The 22181-nt window shown below is 39.2% G+C and overlaps 1 long non-coding RNA gene across 1 annotated transcript in view; it reads right to left on the reverse strand.

Moving 5' to 3' along the window:
* Positions 1 to 12636: 12636 nt before the first annotated feature.
* Positions 12637 to 22181, reverse strand: part of LOC118985768 (uncharacterized) — a 32993-nt gene continuing 23448 nt past the window's right edge. The window contains exons 2-3 of the long non-coding RNA XR_005066193.1: positions 14712 to 14845; positions 12637 to 13158 (exon numbers count right to left, since the gene is read on the reverse strand). This is a non-coding gene — a long non-coding RNA (uncharacterized LOC118985768). The remainder of the gene's footprint in view (positions 13159 to 14711; positions 14846 to 22181) is intronic.

Here is a 22181-nt window from a genome sequence, read left to right on the forward strand (position 1 = left end):
ATACATAATAGGCTTGGTAATGAATATATGCAGACAACTATTGTTCCAGGAGCTGGAATTTATAACCAGACCTACCCTGACTTCAGGAGACCCACAAGTCTCCTGGGGAGGGGACCCTGGATGTGGACTTGGAGACTCCCTAGCAGCTGCCAAGTGGTTTAACTTGGGAACTCCCCTTCTCCCACTCTCAGCACTACCGGTCACCTTTGCTTTGAATTGAATCACTGTGCTTTCTCTTTAAGGATTACAGTCCCAGGTTACAATTTAGATTGCTTGTCAGGAATTAAGTTGCCTTCTGGTTTTGTTTGTGAGATGTTACAGAGCTCTGTCTGGTAGAATTGGGCAGAGGGGAGAGCCCTTTGGTATGAATTTTGGCTGACTGATCAACCTATGCTTATAAACCTATGATTAAAATTAAATTAATTTGTTATGGTAATACTGCTTGGCTTATGTATGATCTGGACTCAAGAGAGCACCGGTGGCTAAACAGGTCTTTAAAATATTCTATTATACTGCAATTAGAGTTATTTTGTCAAAGATCAAGGAAATAGGACAAAACACCTTATGTATAAGCTTTTATGACTTTACATAATAAAGATTCAAGAGTAAAAGGAAATGGGTTAGGCAACCAGAGAAAGGGACTTTTCCTGTGTCAGATAGCAGAATCCCAGAAGAGAGGGACTAGGAAAGTCTAGCTGTTTTGGCTGCTGTAAGCCTGGTTAGGGTTTCCAGGGCCCTTCCAGCCTTGGAGGATCTCCCTTCTCGTGCGGCCAATGGAGCCAAAGCAGGTGAGCCTGAACAGGTCTCTCCATACTGAACCCCTAAGGGAACACAGTTCTGTGGAGAACTAGTCCCTACTGGGGCAGAGCAGTACTTGAAGATTTCCGGTGGGAGTAGGGCCAGAGGGCTATCCCGCTGGATATTATTGGCCTCGTGTTCCATTTTCCACATCAGATCAAACTGGAAAATCTCAAATCCTTCTCAAAGGATGATCCTACTAAAATAACTGGCTTATTTACATCAATTTTTGCCACCTACTATCCCAACTGGGCAAACATACAAGCCTTACTAAGTAGCTTGCTTACAAATTGTTGGTATTAAATGAGGTTAATGAGAGGCTTGGAGACTGCACCCAAGAATCCAGATGGGGCTCCTGACCCTACGAAGGCAATGGCTTTAACTGAGCCCAAAGGGGACTCTAGTGAGAACAGTTTTTCTCCTTTAGAACATTATGAAAGATGCATCCTTGAGGGACTGAAGAAAGAAGTCGTAAGCAGAAAAGCCTGAATACGGTACAAACAGTACAACAAAAGCCTGCAGAGGACATCTCCGGCTTTCTTGAAAGAATCTACCAGGCCTATAGAAAATAAACTAATTTGGATCCGCTAGCCCTTGAAAATATTCGAATGGTGATATGACCTTTATCTCTCAAAGTGCACCTGACATGAGAAAGAAAGTTCAGAAGTTAGAGAAAAGAATAGGCATGAATCCTTCCCAATTAGCATACATTGCCTTCAAAGTTTATAATAACAGAGAACAACAACAAAAGACCCAAACAGCCATTATTTTCTGGAAACAGGCTTCAGGGCAGTTCCATTGGCAGGCAAGAGGCTTCCAACCCCTACCTAAAATGCTTGCCACTGATCAATGTACATATTTCAAAGGAAAGGGGCACCGGAAAAATGAATGCCCAAAGTAAGGGAAAAGGAGGTGTCATAGCCGAAGAACTTGAGAATTATGCTGGGAAAAGGAAATAGTTCCACTGATGAGTGACAGGGCCCAGAAATTCTATCATTACGACAACCTATTAAAGTCTCGCCCCCAGGAACTTGGGGGAAAGCTAACAGCAGGAGGACTCATTGTATACTACTTGATTGACACCAGAGTGACATGTTCTGACGTCAGTGCACCTCTGAGTCCTCGTGGCAGGCTGTGACTGTAGCTGGAATTTCTGAAGGCCCTGAAAGCCAATTTTTCTTGAAGCCATTAGAATGTGCTCTGGGAGATATGTTTTTAGCTCATAAATTTTTCTATATTGTTGAGTGTCCAATTCTTCTTCTGGAAAGGGACCTGCTGTCTAAACTTTGTGTTCAGATCACTTTCCCTTCGTGTCTCTCCATAGCATGCTTGGCAGTTCCATACGGAAAGAAACCATGGGAGAAGAGAAAAGGGGACCCTGCGCAGAAGAACCTGAGAAACTGGTAAACCCCATTGTTTGGGTTGCTAGAAGGCCAGGGAGGGCTAAGCAAGCATCCTTTGTTAAAGTTAACCTCGAATCAGGGGTGGGGACTCCCAATAAAAGGCAATAGCCCTTGCAGAAAGAGACCCTAGAAAGAATATCGCCCAAAATTTAGAAGTTTCAGGAATATGTACTTTATCAGCTCTGCCATTCCCCATACAATACCCCTATATTGCCTGTCAAGAAACCCCACTCAAATAAGTCTCAATTAGTATAGGATATAAGGGCCATAAATGACATTGTACAAGACATTCACCCCACTGTTCCAAATCCTTATACTTTGGTAAACAACATACCCAGAGATAGCCTCTGTTATTCAGTATTGAACTTAAAGGATGATTTCTTTTGCATTCTGGTTGATCAAGGCTCTCAGCTGCTTCTGAAATTGCTTGCTTTTGGCCCTGGCTGCTGTGGATCAGTGAATTGAGCACCAGCCTGCGAACCAAAGAGTTGCCGGTTTGATCTTCAGTCGGGGCACATACCTGGGTTGCAGGCCAGGTCCCCGTTTGGGGGTGTGCTAGAGGCAACCAATTTGTGTTTCTCTCCCTCTCTATCTCCCTCCTTTCCCTTCTCTCTAAAAATAAATAAGTAAGTAAAATATTTTTTAAAAAGAAATTGCTTGCTTTTGAACGGCAGGACCTAGAATCTTGCAAAGACTCAGTATGGCTGGACAGTTGTACCACAAAGGTTCAAGAACTCCCCCACAATTGGGGGGGAACCCCTTAGCCAGGACTTAAAGAACATGAAACTATAAGGAAGAACTCTGTTACAATATGTAGAAGACCTCTTGATTATAGGGACATCATCCAATAACGTTTAACTTACACTATAGCTATCTTGGACCATCTGACATCTTGTGGCTATGAAGCATCAGCACAGAAGGCCCAGATTTGCCAACAATCAGTTAGGTTTCTTGGGTTCCTGCTTGATTCTAGCAAAGGGAGTTTTACTGGAAACAGAAAAGAAACCATAATTAAAGTGACAGCTCCTGATACCAGGAAACAGTTAAGAGGATACCTGGAAATGGCTGGCTATTGCTGCATTTAGATTCCAAACTTTGGACTCATTACTAAACCATTGCACGAACATCTGAAAGGGCCAGAATAGAGCCCTTTAGAATGGACAAAGGAGTGCACTCAGGCTTTCGAGTCCCTGAACGTGCACCTGGCTTCTGCACCAGCTTTGGAACTTCCAACCTACTGATTCCTTTTAATTATATGTTCATGAAAGGCAGGGTGTTGCCCTAGGAGTCCTCACCCAAATGCTTAGTGACATTCTGCAACCCATCTTGTACTTGTGAAATTAACTAGATCGCACTGTCCAGCGGTGGCCAGCCTGCTTGAGAGCTGTGGTAGCCACCTGTGAGCTTTTACAGGAAGCTGAAAGTTTTCCTTTGGGACATCCTATCACCAGGTATGCACCCCACCAAGTGTTGAGCCTGCAGAAACAAAAAGGAAATTTGTGGCTCACTGATGGAGGAATGGGCAGGTGGCGAGCAATTCTTCTTGACACTCCCTACATCTCCCTCAACACTGTAAGTTAAATCCTGCTTCCTTTCTCCTGGAGCCTGACTCAGCCATGCTAATGCAAGACTAAAATAATTGATGACGCTTATTTTAGCAGAATTGATTTACAGGACCATCTTCTAGAAGAGGCAGACTAGACTCTATACGCAGGTGGAAACAGTTATATGGAACAGAAAGGCTGAGTATGCAGTTGTGACACTTGAAGGAATAGTAGAGGCCAAGGCATTATTGCCTGGAACCTCTGCTCAGAAAGCTGAACGGATTGCATGGACAAGGGCCCTGGAATTGTCACATGTAAAGAGAGTAAATGTGTATACTGACTTGAGGTTCACTTTCCTAATCTTGCATGCACATGCATCCATTTGGAAGAAAAGAGGATTGTTATCCTCCAATAAAAAGGAGGTTGGACATGCAGCAAAAATTTTAAAATTATTAGAAGCCGTTAAGGTACCTTTACAGATGGCAGTTATGCACTGCCTGGGGTACCACAAAGAGGACACTGAAGTGGCCAGAGGAAACAGTCTGGCTGACTGAGCAGCAAAAGAGGCTGCTAAAGGAACATTTATGGTGCCTTTAGTACCTGTTCTGAACTTGTTACAATTTGACCCAGAATACATGACTGCAAACCTGGAGAAAACTGAAAGCTGGGATTTTGATGAAGAAGATTCTGATAATAGATGGAGAAAGTATAAGAAGAGCGATACTGCCCCCTGAGCATTTACCAGAGCCAGAATGAAGCATTTGCATGAGGCTACTTACTCTGGAAGGGACTCATTAACCACCCATACTGAACTGTGGTTCGAAGGTCCTGGAATTTCTAAAGCCATATGAAAAATAATCACTAGATGTGTTGTGTGCCAGAAGAACAACCCCAAACCAAGATCCACGTCAAAAGAAAGAACGAAAAGAATACCAAGGAAAGTGCCTGTTTGAGGACTGGCAAAAAGACTTTACCCAGATGCCGAGGGTCTGAAATATTTGTTAGTCTTTGTTGACAACTTTTCAGGTTGGGTAGAAGCCTATCCCACCAAAATGGAGAAATCATTGGAGGTAGCGAGAGCCTTACTGAAAGAAATAATTCTTTGCTTTGGCCTCCCTGGCTGTGATAATGGACCTGTTTTGCACAGAGAAAGTTAGTACATTTTTAGGAATCAAGTGAACGCTACACACAGCACGGAGACCTCAGATTTCTGGGAAGGTAGAAAAGATGAACCACACCTTAAAGAAAAATATAGCCAAGTTGTGTCAGAAAACTCATCTTCATTGGGATCAAGTTCTACCTGCTCAGAATAAGGGTGGTTCCATAAAGTGGGATTCAACTGAGTCCTTATTAAATTGCACAATATTTAAGTCAGAACTTAGCTATAATTAACAACCTTGCTTGTATTAGAATCCTCTCCCCCACAGTCTACGACATTCCTTTGAGACTGGAGATAAGGTTCCACCAAAGACTTGGAAAACAGGATTCCCAGAGAGCCAGCCAGAAGAAAAGTGGACTGGACCTTGGGACGTGCTTCTCGCTACCTTATCCACAGTGAAATCAGCAGGAATAAAACCTTGGATTCATCACATGTGAAGAGTAAAGAAAGCAATGGAAGAATAATGGACCACCAAACCACAAGAGGACCTGAAAGTCATGTTTGGAAAACAATGACATATTTTTTCATTACTTTTTGTTTAACTCCATGTTATGGAGAACTTATTCCTTCAAATGGAATAAAATATTTAGGTATATTTAGCAAAATTTATTTTAAACGTTTCTGACTTGTCTTGCAGGAAGAACCTATGTTGAACAAACTCTTTCATTTCATATCTTATAGATGATTATACTCCCCTGGAAGGCCTTCAAAATTATACCTTGTTTCACCATATCAATAATACCATAATCTACTCCGATATTTATGACTGGGGACCTGTGGCAACCCTAAAGGACAGAGGAGTGTTTTCCTTAAAAGTCACTAACGTAGCCCCAGCTGAAGAGTGTGCTACTTTGTCAACTGTGCTAAAAACTGTCTCATGCGTTCAGCAGATGTGGAGATGAATTGCAACACCCCCACTAATGTATCTTATACCTTTGGCCACATCACATTGCCTGCAGCGTGGTTTCTAATACGTGGAAGGACTGTTTATTTCTACGTTCTGGCGCACAGTTCCGGGGGGAATATGCTGTTCAGGAAGACTGATGGTACTATGACTCAGAAGACTTACATCACTCGGACTCCTTGGTAACTGTCACTTGTACCCAATCATAACAGTGATTGTACCTTTCGAGCCCTGCTGATTTTGCATCTGTGACTATATTTATAGTGCCAGTCATGGTAACCTCTTTGCATATACAAATAAGTAGATTAGCCAGAACTATGGTAAAAGCTTTGAGTGCCATCTCTCAAGCCACTAATGCCATCAGTCAAGAAGTAGGACAAGTTAGAGAAGTGGCATTAGGAAATCACACAGCTATAGACTACTTCCTCTTAAGACATAATCATGGATATGAAGAATTTAAAGGACTCTGATGTTTGAACCTGACACAATTCACAGCTCATAGAGCATAAAGTAAAGTAAGTAAATGAAGTAGCGTCCAAAATAAAACAAAGAGAGGGAATCTTTGGTATGGATTTGGCCTGGCTGCCTAGTATTTCTGGTCTTCAGGACAGCATTTGGTTTCCTTCCTTTTATCTTTTTCAGTATCATGGCTTGTTGTTGTATACAATGTGCCCCCTTATGTGAATCTGCAATTAAGGAAACGTTGGCACTTTCTAATGCTAAGATACATGCTCAACACCAAAATGATTACTTCCATCTGAAACTAATCTCACAGAAATAAGATAGTTTATGCTAACAGTGGAGAATGATAGGGGAACTCAAGAGCTGAAAAGCTTTTAGCTTTAAGTTACAGATAATAGTCTGGGTATGGTAATTAATGCATATGGAAAACTGTTGTTCCAGGAACTGCAAGGTGAAACCTACTCTTTTTGCCTGAGGACTGCAAGTGATTAAGATGGTGTCTGAGCCCTTGTGCTCCGGGGCAGGAACATCTGCCACTGTGACTCAGATTTAAAAAAATTGCTAGTCAGAAGATGAAGCAATGCTAGGACAATCTCTGTACTGCAGCTTTTATCTGGTTTACCTTTCCCCCTGAATTCCAAACCCCTTACCTACACTTTTTTCTCTTTATAAAAAAGGACAGCTTCATAGGAGACGTAAGATGGTCTTTCTGTGTTTTTTTTTGAACAGAATATTTTATTTTGAATCCATTAGGCCAAGACGGTTTTTTAGGGTACATCGCCCACCATCTTCTCAGATCATCACCCATCTGAATAAAGAGCCCATTAAGGTTCAATCCTTGTCTCTGCTCATTGGTTCTGGCAGTGACAGGCAGCACGAATGCTTTTCTGGTTTCACAACCACCTTGTTTAGCTTCTTTGTTTTTCATCACCTGGGTGATCAACTTTCTGTATTAATTCACTCTATTTGAAAGATTGACGACAGTTTCTGTTTTCCTGCCTAGAAGCTGAATGATAAAATACTCGTGCAGCTGATAAAATAGAACACTTCACATTTGCAAAGATCAGAGCCCACTATTTACTAAACTACATAAACATTTGAAGGCAAGACATTTTATCTACCATGAGCTTTCAAAATAATTTTAAATAATGGTTCAACTTTAAATAATGTTATAAAGATAATAGCTGCTTACTTCAGAAAAATAAACAGAGACGTGTGAAAAATAAAATCCTCTTTTTTGGTTACTATTGCTGTACCTCTGCTAAATTTTCCTTGTACTTCGCAGTAATATTTTGGGTGGGGGACAGGATTTCAGCTATTTAATGTAGTATAGATACCAAGTTAACATTAATTATATTATAGCACAGCTTAAGAGAGACAAGAAGAAAAGGAATGAGCATCTATGAATCAAGATTCATTTGACCCCTCTCATGCTAAAAGTGAAGGACCAGCAGAAAGCAGTGACAGTTACTAAGGAGGAACAAACAAGCTTTGTAGTCCAGGGCTTTCTGCAAGCATGAACCAAGAAAGCACAGAGGGAGAGAGACAAGGCCGTTGCTTCCAGAGGCAGAATGGATATACTCCTTTCATAATACCCCGAGGCATCCCCCTTCATAGTCACCTTAATTCCCAAGTACTTTCTCTTCAAAGACTCATCTCCTGGGCCTTCTCTTTTTACCCATGAACACAGAACACAGGTTGTATACCACATTTCAGAATACCAGGATGTACTCACATAACTTTAATGAAATGTTACAAATCAATTATATTCTTCATGGAAATTGATACCTTCCAAAGACCTCAAAAATGTAAATTAAATATTTAAGAATCACTCTATATGAAACAACGTCCCTCTAAAAATATAAAATATTCCAGAATTTTAAAGAATATAAAGAGTTTGCTGTATCTATCATTTAGCCAGCCAAGAAAGTATTCGTGCAAACCAACATTATAAATTCATCTCTACAAATCACCATTAAAATGTATTATTCAATTTCTCTTTATTACTTGCTCTCTTGTTAGTCAGTGTCTAGTCTATCATCTTAAATTATCAGGAAGTCATCAAATATCAAATGGTGACCTTGTTCTCAAGGGAAGAACTACCTTAAGTTTCCCAGAGGCTATGGACAGCCCATCTTCTGTGGTGGAGGCCAGAGAAGAGTGAAGTAAACCCACTGTTGCTAGGGCAGAGTTGGCAGCTTTCTCTGAATGGCTGAATTACAAGGCCAAATAGCTGTGCAGTTTCGTACCGTGTCAGTCTTGTAGGGTACATTTGAAGTGTCCTATTTTTGAAATATTTAAAATAATTATATATTTTACAGGTTTCTACTACAGGAGTTTAAAATCAGAATGTTATCAAAGGTTATCTCAGTTTGACAATAAAGCATCATAAAGCATTACAAGGTTATAAACAAACAGGCCAATAGATTATTGAGAAAATGTAAATATGGCATTGAGTGTTGGCCACATTTAAAAGAAAGTCCCTGGTTTAATTGTATTGCTCTTGTGCCTGAAAAGATACTTGATTTTTGAATGTTTTTCGTTTTAATTCCTAAATAATTTATCTTTGGTGACTGATCTCTTGAACCTTCTCTTCCTGTTCATGAGCAGAGAACACTGTTTGTACACTCAGTATGAGAATACCAGGACACTATATACATGACTTTTACTAAATATTGACAAAAATCAATTTTAATAAGCAATATTTTCTACTGGAAAGATCTTTCTCTTTTCACTGTTTTCTTTTTCCCTTCTCTTTCTCCTCTCCTTTTCCATTCTCCCTTTCATCACACTTTTCTTCCTTTCCATCCTCCTCTTCCTTTTTCATGTTTATTTAGCATAAACTTGGTCCCTAATAGTCCCTCAGGTTCCATCTCTATTTCTCATACCCATTTTTTCCTTCTCTACAAAATACATCAACAATTCTCTATACTGATTGTTATCTACTTAAACTACCTGAAATCAAGACTCCATTACCACAATTTAAAACTTTAATTATTCGTGGAAATTAGTGACAATATCCCAGTGTTATTAGACACTGACAAAATTAATAATAACAATGTTAGAGTATTATTAAGAAAATTCAACAGCTATTGGAAACAAATTACAATGAACTACATCCCAAATGTAACGTATTCATTATACATTTACTATGATAATATTGGTATTCACATAACAAACTATCTGAAGATGATCAAAATAACTGAAATCAAATGAAATTTGTATTATTTTGTGATAGACTAGTCTAAGCCACAGGCTCACTATGGGTCAAGTTTGGGTGTCCCTTCAAGAAAATTCATAATTTTGCTGTCAATCATAAAAAATCAGGAAATGAAGCCTAGGGAAAGGAGGCTTTATGATGGGGTGAAGAAAAAAAGACTTGGTCTTTCTCTGAGACAATGGTCTGTTTGAACTCTTAGCCTTGGAAAGCAATGGAAATTTGGGAGTGGAGGAGGGTGAACTCTCCTTACCACGTGGAGGCCAGGAAAGCAAAAACTGAAAGCCAATGGGTCTGGGCCTGGAATAATTGTAAATGTTCTGTGTATTCCTTCCATTGCATCATTCTCTACTCTTTTGTTCTTTGTTTTAAAATTTTAACCTGGTCTCAGTTGTGCATGGGTAATTAGAAAAAGATTTGTGCCGCAGCTTAAATGAAGGGGTAGTGAGAGCAGCATTCTCTCCCCTAGGTCTGGAATGGGCAAAGAGGCAGCCTCAACAGCTTCACAGGCAGCAGCTCAGGGGAGAATGAGGAGATTGAATAGAAGAACCAACTGGAGGAGCTTACTTTTCAGCATAATGAAGCAATAACTGGGAATCTTTCTGAAAGGGCTATGGGAGCAGGTTTCAGGCAGACTCAATGGCAACTCAAACTAGTGTGGTTTGGGTTACATTTATGTCCATAATAAATTAAAAGAGATTAAAAATAATTCATAGACAACTCATATAATAGAAATTTATACAGTAAAATTAATAAATGTAATACACCACATAAAATAAAAGACAAAAATCACATGATCATATCAATGCATTTGACAAAATAGCACCCATTTATGATAAAAATACTCAGGAAAGTGTGAATAGAGGGGGCATACCTCAACATAATAAAGGCCATATATGAGAACTCTATGGCCAATATCATACTCAATGGGCAAAAACTAGAAACTTTCCCCTTAAGATCAGGAACAGGACAAGAATGTGTGCTTTCACCACTTTTATTCAATATAGTATTAGAAGTTCTAGCCACAGCAATCAGACAAGAAAAAGAAATAACAGGCATCTAAATTGGAAATTAGGAAGTCAAATTGTCATTATTTACAGATGACATGATAGTGTGTACATAGAAAACCCTATAGGCTCCACCAAAAAACTACTTGATCTAATAAGTGAATTTGGCAAAATAGAAGGATAAAAAGTCAATATTCAGAAATTAAAGGCATTTTTGTATTCCAACAATGAAATCTGGAAACAGAAACTGGGAAAAATATCCCATGTACTATAGCAATAAGGAAAATAAAGTACCTAATAATAAACTTAACCAATGAGGTAAAAGATCTGTACTCAGAAAACTACACAACACTGAGGAAAGAAAGTAAGGAAGATACAAACAAATGCAAGCATATGCCATGGTCATGGATTGGAATAATCAACATCATTAAAATGTCCATACAACCCAAAGCAATTTATAGATTCAATGCAATCCCTATTAAAATACCAATGGCATATTTTACAGATTTATAACAAATATTTCAAGAATTTATATGGAACCAAAAACAACCTCAAATAATCACAGCAATTTTGAGAAAGAACAAAGTAGGAGGGATCATCATACTTGATATCAAACTATATTACAAAGCCATGGTAATCAAAACAGTCTGGTATTGGCATAAGAACAAACATATAGATCAATGGAACAGAATAAAGAATCCAGAAATAAACCCAAGTCTCTAGAGCCAGTTAATATTCTACAAAGTGGGTAGAAGCATAAAATGGAGTAGAAATAGCCTCTTCAACAAATGGTACTGAGAAATCTGGAATGGTACACACACACACACACAAAAAAAGAAACTAGACCACCAACTTATACCATACACCAGAATAAACTCAAAATGAACAAAAGACTTAACATAAACCATGATGCCATAAAAGCCCTAGAGGCGAACATAGGCAGAAAAATTTCAGATATTCCATGCATCAATATTTTCACCAATATATCCTCTAGAGCAAGGGAAATAAAGAAAAAATAAAGAAATACGACTACATCAAATTTAAAAGTTTCTGCTTCTTTAATTGCAGAAACTTTTTAAGCTATCTTTAACAGCTGAAGATTATGTCAGTAAGATGAAAAGGGTATAAACTGTATGGAAAAACATATTTGCCAATGATACCTCAAACATGGGTTTGATCTCCAAAATATATAAAGAAATCATATGACTCAATGCCAGGATGACAAGCAATCCAATTTAAAAAATGGTGAAAAATCCTGAACCTGCACTTCTCCAGATAGGACATACAGAGGGCCCAGAGATAGATGAAAGGATGCTCAGCATCACTAGTTATCAGAGAGATGCAAATTAAAACCACAATGAAATACCACCAACAAATATCAAACAAATATCAACAAATAATAAGTGCTTGTGAAGATGTGGAGAAAAGGAACCCTAGTGCACTGTTGGTGGGAATGCAGACTGGTGCAGCCAGTGGAAAACAGTATGGAATTTCCTCAAAAAAACAAAAATGAAACTACCTTTTGACCCAGCGATTCCACTGCTGAGATTGGTCCTGAAACACCAATGTAAAAGAACTTATGCACCCCAATGTTCAAAGCAGAGCTGTTTACAATAGCAAAGTTCTAGGAACAGCCTAAGTGCCCATCAGGAAAAGAGTAGGTAAAAAAATGTGGTACATTTATGCAATGGAATACTACACAGCAGAAGGAAGGAACTCCTACCCTCTGGGACAGCTTGGACAGAACTGGAGAGTATTATGCTAAGTGAAATGAGCCAGGCGGCAAAGGACAAATACCATATGATCTCACCCATAAGTGGAACCTAATAAACAAAAAAAAAAAATCAAATGAGCAAAAAAGAACCAGCAGCATGGAAACAAGGAACAAACTGACAGGGACCAGAGGGGAGGAGGAAGGAAATAAGGGAAGAAAGATGAAGAAAGGCCTAGTTAAAGAACAAGTATGAATGACCCATGGACTTGGACAACAGGGTGATGACTGACTGTGGGAGCTGGTGGAGGGAGGAGAAGGAAGCATGGGCAGGACAGGGGAGAGCAATGGGGGAAAATTGGAACAATAATAATACAATAACAATAAAAATTAAAAATTAAACACACACAAAAGAAAATTATACAGTGGATTTAATGGATTTTAATTCAACAAAGTATATAGTCATTCAGTATTTTTATGTATAGGGAAATTAAAAATTTATAGACTGTGTTCTTGAGGAATTTACAACCTACAATAAAAACATAAATAGGAAATCATAAGGGCCCTAAAAGTATCCCAGAATTTTATGGGAGTGCAGAAGAAAAAAATTTTCTTGGGTGGTGATTCAGGAAAGTTTAGTTTGCCTCTGGAAGTAGGCAGCGATGACAGAGCCAAAAGAAGAAGATCCAGGTCTAAAACTCACTTCCATTATGCACCAGTTAGGATTCTCGTCCAGCTCTGAGCAACAGAAAGCCCAGTGTGTGAGTTAACAAAATCACACTTTAGTCTCTTTAGAGACTAAAAAAAATCTCTGGCTGGGTGACAGTGCAGCAGCTCCCAGTACCGTCAATACCCGGCTCTTCCTCTTTCTGTTCTGCCTTCCTTCGTGCTCATCTCTCAACTTGACAGTCCCAAGGTGGCTCCTGCTTCACCAGCGATCTCAGCTATGCTTCCTAAAGAATAAGGAGGAAGAAAGAGATGTGGGAGATGCACATTAACATGTTATTAATAAACCCAGCAGACTGTCGCTTAAGTCTTTTTGGCTAAAACTATGTCAAAAGGCTCACTCCTTGCTATAAGGGAGGTTGGGATATGAAGTTTTTCATTTTCTTTTTGTTTTAACTAGTCACAGCACTAAATCCATTTGCTCAACCTTGACTCCATAATAATGGTCTGTTAAAGGGGAAAAATGGCTGAAAGAATATTAGGTTGTTAAATACCAGAATGTGCTACACATCACTTATCAGCTGTGCAGTGTAGTGTACATATCACTGACATTCCAAAATGTCATTTTCTTCACCTGTGAGATAGTTATACTCATATCTTCCTAGTAGGTGTTTCAGTAGTGATTAGAGATTATGTGTTTCTATTTAGGATGTTCAGTATGGTCCTGACACGTTATGAGCACATGGTAAAGTGGAACTGCTGTTACTGTTTGTTTGGCTGGTTGGTTATTTGGTTGGTTAATTAGGAATTGAAGAAGGAGTCAGATTACAATAGGTAAATATTAGAAGAAGAAAAAATTAGATAAAGGAAGCAGGATTGCAAAAGACATGGAAATAGAAAATACATGTAAGAAAATTTATAGTATATTTAGGAAATTCTGTATAGTTTAGAAAGACTGGCATCCATGTGAAAAAGAAAAAGTGGGTGGTAAAGCTAAAAAAGTTAGGTTGAAATAAGTTAGGTTGGAGGTGGGTGGTAAGATGAGTGTTGGTGGTGGGGGTGCAGGGAGGTGTAAGACCTAGGTGGACGAGTGTGAATGCCCTGGCAGAGAGTGGAACCACTGAAGTTTTCAATGTGGAATTAAGTCTGAGCTGTGCTTTACAATAACCACTTTGGCAGCAGTGAGCAAAATATACATACTTAAAAGCTGGAGAGAAACCAAAGCAAGGGGAAGCATAGGGAGACTAATTTATATTTAAGCAAAAAATAATAAAAAATAGAAATAAGATAGTAGTAACAAGATAGGGAAAAAGGCGACAGATTCCGGAGTCATTTTTTGAAGTATTAATTACAGAAGTTGGCAACCAGTAGACTATCAAAGGTCAAGGGAAGACGGTGCCAAGGTAGTGAGCTAAACTTTGAGTTTTGCACAGAAAAGAGAAAGGAGAGAATAGAAAGGGCAGTTGAAGGTTGGGGAGAGCATGGAAAAATACTGAAACCAGAAATACTTATTCACGTAAAATAAGATGTATAAAGAATGGTTACATTCTATGGGGCTGTTTAATCCGTAAAAGGAATTTCGTCAGGCAAATTAACGAATCTAACAGCTGGCTGCCTAATCCTAGTCAGGTGTTACTCGGGCTAGGCTGGGGTGGGGGGTGGGGACACCCTTGCACACTAACTGTATTAGCATAGAAATAGTCCAAAAGTATGCAAATGAGTTTCTGAAGGAAATTCCCACTCCTTAGTTTTTCTCTCTCAGTAGGATGCAAAATTATTACTTTGGAAATATGTGGGCACAGTTCGCCCTTCCTAGAGGCAGAGGGATGAGTTAACTCACTCTCTTTGGTATCTTTTGCAATGTTAGGCCACGTGATTATGGGTTCTGGGCTCAGTTTCAGCAGTTAACGGTCACAAAGGAAACCCAATGCCAAAGCAGACAAGAATCGCTGCTGGAATCAAGGCACTTTGTCGCTTTGAGAAGAAAGAGTAAGGAATATAAGCAGTCTATTCACAGAATTGTTGCTTATCATTTTTATCAGCAGACATTTTAAACTGGCAGGAAACACCTTTGAAAGATGATAATACCAAGCAATTTAGAAGAGAGTGCTTTCATCTCCATTTCTGAGATTCTTTGTCATTTAGATGCTAGCATAGTATATGGCATCAAATTATCTAAATACATTTCTAAGGTGACACGAAGGAATCATTTGATTTTAGAAGCACATCTTGAAAGAATTGTTCTGAAAATGATTTTAGTGAAATCTTTTATACAGATACATTTTTTCAGTGATTATTAGTATTATTTCAAGTAAAATATTTCAATAGAATATTAGTTCATTTTAAGCTTCAGAACCCCTTTTTAAAAATGTCATATGTGCCCTGGCTGGAGTAGCTCAGTAGATTGAGCGTGGGCTGCAAACCAGAGGGTCGCCGATTTGATTCCCAGTCAGGGCACGTGCCTGGGTTGCAGGCCAGGTCCCCAGTGGGAACCACGTGAGAGGCAACCACACATTGATGTTTTTCTCCCTCCTTTCCTCTCTCTAGAGATAAATCAATAATTTTTTTAAAAAAAAGAAAATGTCATATATGTTTCCTTCCAGTATTTTGGTTTACCTTAGAGATAATCATTTCTCCCTTAATGAATTCACAGGAACTTACTATAGTATTTAATTTGGTACCTGCTCTGCCTCAAGCATTTAATTAGCACAGATGTAAAAAGCCACAATTTTATTATGCTAAATTATCTCACTTCATTAAAACTAAATGGTTTCAGGAGTCAAAGTGATTATAAATAAATTCACATTAGAGGGCTGAATCATTGGAAATTAAGTTTTTCTCACCTTTTTGAATTTTATTACATGTGAAGTTACAGACCTCTTACGGTACTTAACCTGGAAGTAGTACAAATGCTAGTCTGGGTGCATAATAATATTCATGAATCATCTTCTAATAGCAAAAGACTATTTGTGACACATTCTTGAGTTGGCAGCTGTCTGGAATAAAACTAACCAGTCCTCTTGACTCCTCGGTATGTGTGGAAGTACTCTATTAGTCTAAGAATCTCACTCTGAGGTTCCCAGATGCTAAAGTAACAATGTTTCAAATGTATATAGGACAGTTCTTATAGAGTTTCTTGACATAAATACCAGTAAGGAAATAGGAGATATCTGTTATAATGTTTTTCTACATTTTCATAACTACATATATTATAGACTTAAAAAATGAATGTTAAATCACGGTCATCCAGTTAGATATTAATTTTTTAACACAAAGTCTAGTGTTCCATTCACTAGATCATTTTCCTTATTACCTTAAAATTTTGCTCAGCATGTATCATAAGTTTACATTTTGTAAAACACAAGTTAGTGCTAGTCTCAGAATCTCAAACTATCATGCAGTACAAGAAGTTTGCTTAAGAAACCCACTTGCTCAGCACACAGCACCAAGTTAAAAGAATTCAGAGAACTCGGATTAGGTTGCTTTTAGTAATTCTCATTATGACCTACTAAATTAAATTAAAAATTAAAATGCAGCTGAAATAACTCTGTAACAGGTGCTTTTATGGCTAATAAAAATGTCTCAATCTCTGACATTCATCTCTGGAACATTTACTTACATTTACTCTATTTGTTAAACACTAATGAGACATTTGTAAGGCTAAAATTTTGTTTGAATACTTTTTAAGAAAAGCACGGCGTCAAGCTCAGAGCAATGTAGGACATAGATGGGATTCCAATTAGTGCAAGTCCAGTTAGCACCAATTACAGTTAATGTTGTTGATTCTCAGCTAGGTGCCAGAGCCTGAGCAAGGGCCCTTCATGGTCATTAAGACATTCAGTTCTCCGTCAAACACAGCGGGGAAGCCATGGCAATACCCACCCAACAAGTGGTGAGATTTCAGAATTCTGAGACCTCCTTTGGTGTTTCGTCCACAAACTGAAGCGTAGCAAAATAAGTTGATGTTGTCTGTGCCTTGCATTGAAGCCCGAGGTTAAGCTAGTATATGATGAATTTTAACATTGATAATAAATTGGCTAATACATTTATAAATCAGGCTGATATTATTTGCAAACACATTAACTTATATTTGAATAAAATAAAACCTCAGCTGGGTTGGGGCAATGGAACAGATTGTGGAATGCTCTTTCTATATTGTTTAAATATGTATTAGAATGAATATTATTTGTAAGTAAAAACAGTTAAAATATAAAAAAATGGTGGCAAATTTTGGTTTGATTTTTTTAAACTCTGGCAATGTCCACTTATTTTAATTTGACACTGGGTTTCCATAATATATGTGGTGGGAATCAATAATAGTAATAATAATAATGGCAGCAAACATGTATATCGTACTAACTACATGCCATCTATCCCTTCTGTATATATTAACTCATTTAGTCCTCATAACAACTTTTTGAGCTAGAGATTATAATTATGCCCATTTTAGAGATGAGCAAACTGCAGCATAAAAAGTTAAAGAACCTATCAAATTTACACAGCTAGCAATTAACACACCACCTAACCAGCAAGCCTTCTACATATAAGCCTTTAACCCCTACTCCCCATTGCTATACATATTTGAACTGTCCTGTGGTCTAGTTCAATGGCCTCTGGGGTAATATATTATTTCGATTGTTGCACTTTGGTATTGAAGTACCAAAGTCCTAATCCTTATCTAATTTAGTATTTGGAACAGCAAGTATATTCAATTCAGTTCAACACATATTAATGGAAAGTTTGTCATACCAAATACCTTGCTGGATGTTTAGGATATATTATCTACTTTTGCTACAGAACAAAAACTGTAGTTCAGCTGCCTGCTACCACAAAAAGCCAAACTTATGAGGCAGGTGTTGGTGCAAAAAAGAAAGAGGTTTATTCAGGTGATCCACAGGCTGGGAGAACGGCGGAGTCCTGTCTCAAAGACCATCTCAACCCTCCGGCTCAAGCCCACAATTGTTATAGATAGGGAGGGGAGGACCTTTTTCCTAATCCAATTATATTTCTAGCTTTTGGAACACTGGGAGCCCAATTCATTCGTCTTTCTAGCTTTTGGTGCACTCTCTGGCCTTATGCCTTTATCTTTTCAGTTTTCCTTGTGTGCTTAAGCCCTATCCATTCATTATCTCTAGTTTGGGGGTTGGGGAGAGCTCACTGTACAACCTCCCCCATGCCACCATCTTGGCCAATGGGCAGAGACTCCCCTGGCCTCCACTGACTTTTGGGCAGCTGAAGTAACAGAAAAAAGGAAATTATTCACCTGAATTCTCCATAGAGCAGAGCCTGCCTGTGACCAGGGCTTAATTAAGTATAAATTGTTAATTTAGGAATATGATCTCAGTGGATAGGAGTTAGGAACGGGGGAATGAAAGGAGAGTGGTGGAAGAATTAATTAATGGATGCAATAAGTTGGTCGCCGTCCTGGTGGACTAGGTATTCTATCCTGTGGGATATTTTCAAAAAGCATCCAGGAATATCTTTCTTTCCTGAGGGAAGAAAATGCTCCTCTCCCATTGGCCAAAGGTAGCCCTGACGGATTAACTCCTCCACTTTCTGGTTGCACTACGTTTGTGTCCAGCAGGTTCCCAAAGGCAATCTGCAATACCAGAGAAGTGCCAAGGCAGGAATTTAAGGTGTGGGTTTCTACGGGGCCCGCGCTGTCAGTTTGCAACCGAGTGAAGCTGGTCAAAGCTCTCAGGGAGCCGGTGACCGTTGACAGCGCTTGAATCACAGGTGAGGCCGGCAGCATTAAACGTTGCTCCCAAGATCTGATCAATGCAACAAAGAACAAACATAAGTAAGTCACATATTGAAGAAAATGATCATTGTGTTGGTAAAAAAAAAGAAAATAAAGCAGTTTAAGGTGGTTGCATGTGGGGAGGGTAGAAGAGTAGGCTGAAGTTTAACTACGTTGGGCGGGGTGGCCCTCATTAAGATGGAAATATTTGAGCAATGACTTAAAGAGGTGAAAGAACAAGCCATGCAGATAACTGAAACTTAAAAATAACCCGAATACTATCAATTATTAAAGACTATGGCATAATCTCCTTTTATAATATTTTCACTTCAACATCTGTGGTTGGGGGAATTTTAAGTGTTCATTAAGATCTATAAACTAGATTTTAGGGTTGGTTTTCAGGCATTCTATTAACTTACTTTGATTTATTCTGTTTTTGTTTATTCCCTGTCAAATAAGGCAGTCTTTGCTAGGCTTAGGTAAGACATGAAGACTATATGGCAATAATGCACTAACTGTATGTTTCCAACCTGGACCTCACCATTAGACTCCAAACCTGCAGATCTAATTGCTGGTTTAACATCTCCACTTGGGTGTCTAATAGCTTACCATGCCCTGATACCTCTCCTCCCTGAAACATGCTCACTTTAATTTTCAGTTCAGTACAGCTCCATCTTTCAAGCAGTCAGTACCAAAATCTTGGTGCCTTCTTTGATTTTTTTTCTCTCTCTTAGTTTGTTATCAAATAATGATGTCTAACTTCAAAATACCTCCAGAACTTAGCCCCTTTCTCACAGCCAGAGGCTGGGTTTAAGCCTCCATTATCTCTCATCTTTATTACTATAATACCTTCCAATGTTCTTATTCCCCCCTTTATCTCCTCCTACAGACTGTTAAAACCGACTTCAATTTATGTCATTCCTCTACTAAAAGCCTGCAATGGCTTTCTGACCCACCCAGAGTGAAAACCAAAGTCCACCTCACCTGTGAAGCCCTGCAGGTTCTGACACCTTATTACCTATCTGACTTCATCTCCTACACTTGCCTTTCCCGTTCTAAGCAGATCCACTTTCCTGGGTATAGGTTACCATGAAACCAGCCTCACACAAATACTGAGAGGAGAGTTTTATCAGCATTGGGGCAGTGGAGGGAAGTGGTTAAACTGGTGGTTATAACGAGGAAACCAAAGTACTCCTATAGCAAAGAATTTTGAGGCAGACACCCACACCAGGGAGCAAGTGGGCGATATACCCGGAACCAATGGGGAATCTGCAGTGCCCTCTAGGATCAACATAGGATATAGTTAAAGGAAAACCATTAGGTCCTAGCTTATTCAAGATAAACAAACCATAATTTCCTAGCTGTAGACTTCATCGATAAATACCAACCAGCAAGACACTCATGGACTGGACCAGACTGACCACAAGTTCGAGGTTAACAACTGTTGCAAATGTAAGAGCCAGACCAGCGCAAAGACCATCATGAGGTACTCCACCACCTCCAGGGAGGATCCTAAACATTCCCCTTTTTAAATGAGGCAGGCACAGGACAAATAACTCTGATGAATAGCTAATCTTTGAATTGACTAAATGTTTATCTAATCAAAATTTTTTTTAGATTTTATTTATTTATGTATCTTTTTAGAGGGGAAGGAGAGAGGGAGAGAAACATCAATGTATGGTTGCCTTTCGTGCATCCTCTGCTGGGAGTTGGCCTACAGGGAACCAGCCTGCAATCCAGGCATGTGCCCTGACTGGGAATCGAACCGGGATCCTCTGGTTCGCAGGCCTGTGCTCAATCTACTGAGCTACACCAGCCAGGGCCTCAAAATTTTTTTTTTAACTAGAAAGAAACTATACTAGAAGAGAAGATATACCTTGACTTGGCAAATTGAAGTTTTAATCTCTACTTCAAGTTCCCCCACTGAGTGAACTGAGTGCTCAGGAAAAATGTTATGTTATAAATAAACAAATAAGCCACACATTCTTTGCATATCTGTACAATGATAAATTTTCTACCTTATGACCATAACAGATACATCACCTTTTACCTCCCTAACAGTTCTGAATTAAAATACTATGATCCATCCAAAACCAACCTGTGACTAGACAGGCACGGGCTCAGAGCGGACTGCCTCAGGCTGGCCTGTAGTGTGTGGGCTCTTGACTTCGTGTAAGAAAAATTTCATAACACGAGTCCAGATGATTTGGAGGCTTATTAAGCCTGGAAGAGTAAAACAAAGGAAGGACTTAGGGTAGAAGAAGTAACAGGAGAGAGTTTAGGCAGTGCTCTGCTTCGGCTTCCTAGGAAAGAGTGAGCCAAGGTGGGGCTGCTTTTAGCTCACTGGGAAGTCGGAGAAAAGGTGATCCTGGAGACAAGATCAGGGGTAAACCAGTCTAGCTGCCACTGCCCACCGCTCCCCTGGCTGCAAATCTCCTGGGACCTTGAGAATTTAGGGGGAAATAAAAAGTTCATGCCCAACAAGGGGCATGGGCGTGACCACACTGAGTCTTTGTTCTGTGGGCTTTTTCTCTTTTTTTTCTGTGGGTAAGAATCTTTGAGGAGGGTTTCAGCAGAATATTCATCATTTTCCTGGCACACTTTTAATATGCTGATGTGGAAAATGAGCTCACAGGAGGGTTTTGGGAATATTCTTTGGTGTGCTATACTGCTTTATCTTGAGTCTGTCTGGCTTTTAATGGGGTGTGTGTTATTTGTTCCTGCCTTCATCTGTGTTTGGTTTTAGCTGACACAAATGACATTAATTAGGTTTCTATTCTCTAGCTCCCAGAGAAGGGAGATTTAAGCTATGTATTCTTTGGTTAGGGAGGAGAGGCATGAACCATTCTCTCTCAAGTGTCCTTGGTTAGGGGACAGAAGTTCTTGCAATTCACCAGCTGATTAAGTTGCTCAAACTGTTTGGCCTTGTTTAATTTTCTTGTCTTGGTTTCCCCATTCCAGTTGCCTAGTAATTTTTCTAATTTCTTTTTACCCTGTCTCACAACCCAACCTGCTTAATTCTTCATGTGTTAGTTCTCACTGATCATTTTAGGGACAGGATAAAATTTTAGCACTGTCCAGGGTATCAGAGTCTAGACTTCTGAGAGAAGATATATAGACAAAAAAAAATGTGCTTTTATAATGATGGAAATGTTGGCTCCAATAAAATCAGCAGTGTGTTAAGTATAAAATAATGTGTAAAGCCCTGGCTGGTGTAGCTCAGTGGATAGAGCACAGGCCTTTGAACCAGAGGATCGTAGTTTGATTCCCAGTCAGGGCACATGCCTGGGTTGCAGGCCAGTTCCCAGCAGGGGATGCACAAAAGGCAACCATACATTGATGTTTCTCTCCCTCTCTCCTTCCCCTCTAAAGATAAATAAATAAATAAAATCTTTAAAAAATAATGTGTAGAAAAAAGATATACACATAATTCAGTTCATTTTCTCCCATGGTTTCCTCGAAATTCAGCACATAAGCCCTGGTCAGTTAGCTCAGTTGGTGAGATCACTATCCCCATACACCAAGGTTGCAGGTTTGATCCCTGGTCAGGGCACATACAAGAACCAATGA

The sequence above is a fragment of the Sturnira hondurensis genome, unplaced genomic scaffold (genome assembly GCF_014824575.4).
Source record: "Sturnira hondurensis isolate 20B ecotype Veracruz unplaced genomic scaffold, ASM1482457v3 Scaffold0004136, whole genome shotgun sequence".
Classification (NCBI taxonomy): domain Eukaryota; kingdom Metazoa; phylum Chordata; class Mammalia; order Chiroptera; family Phyllostomidae; genus Sturnira; species Sturnira hondurensis.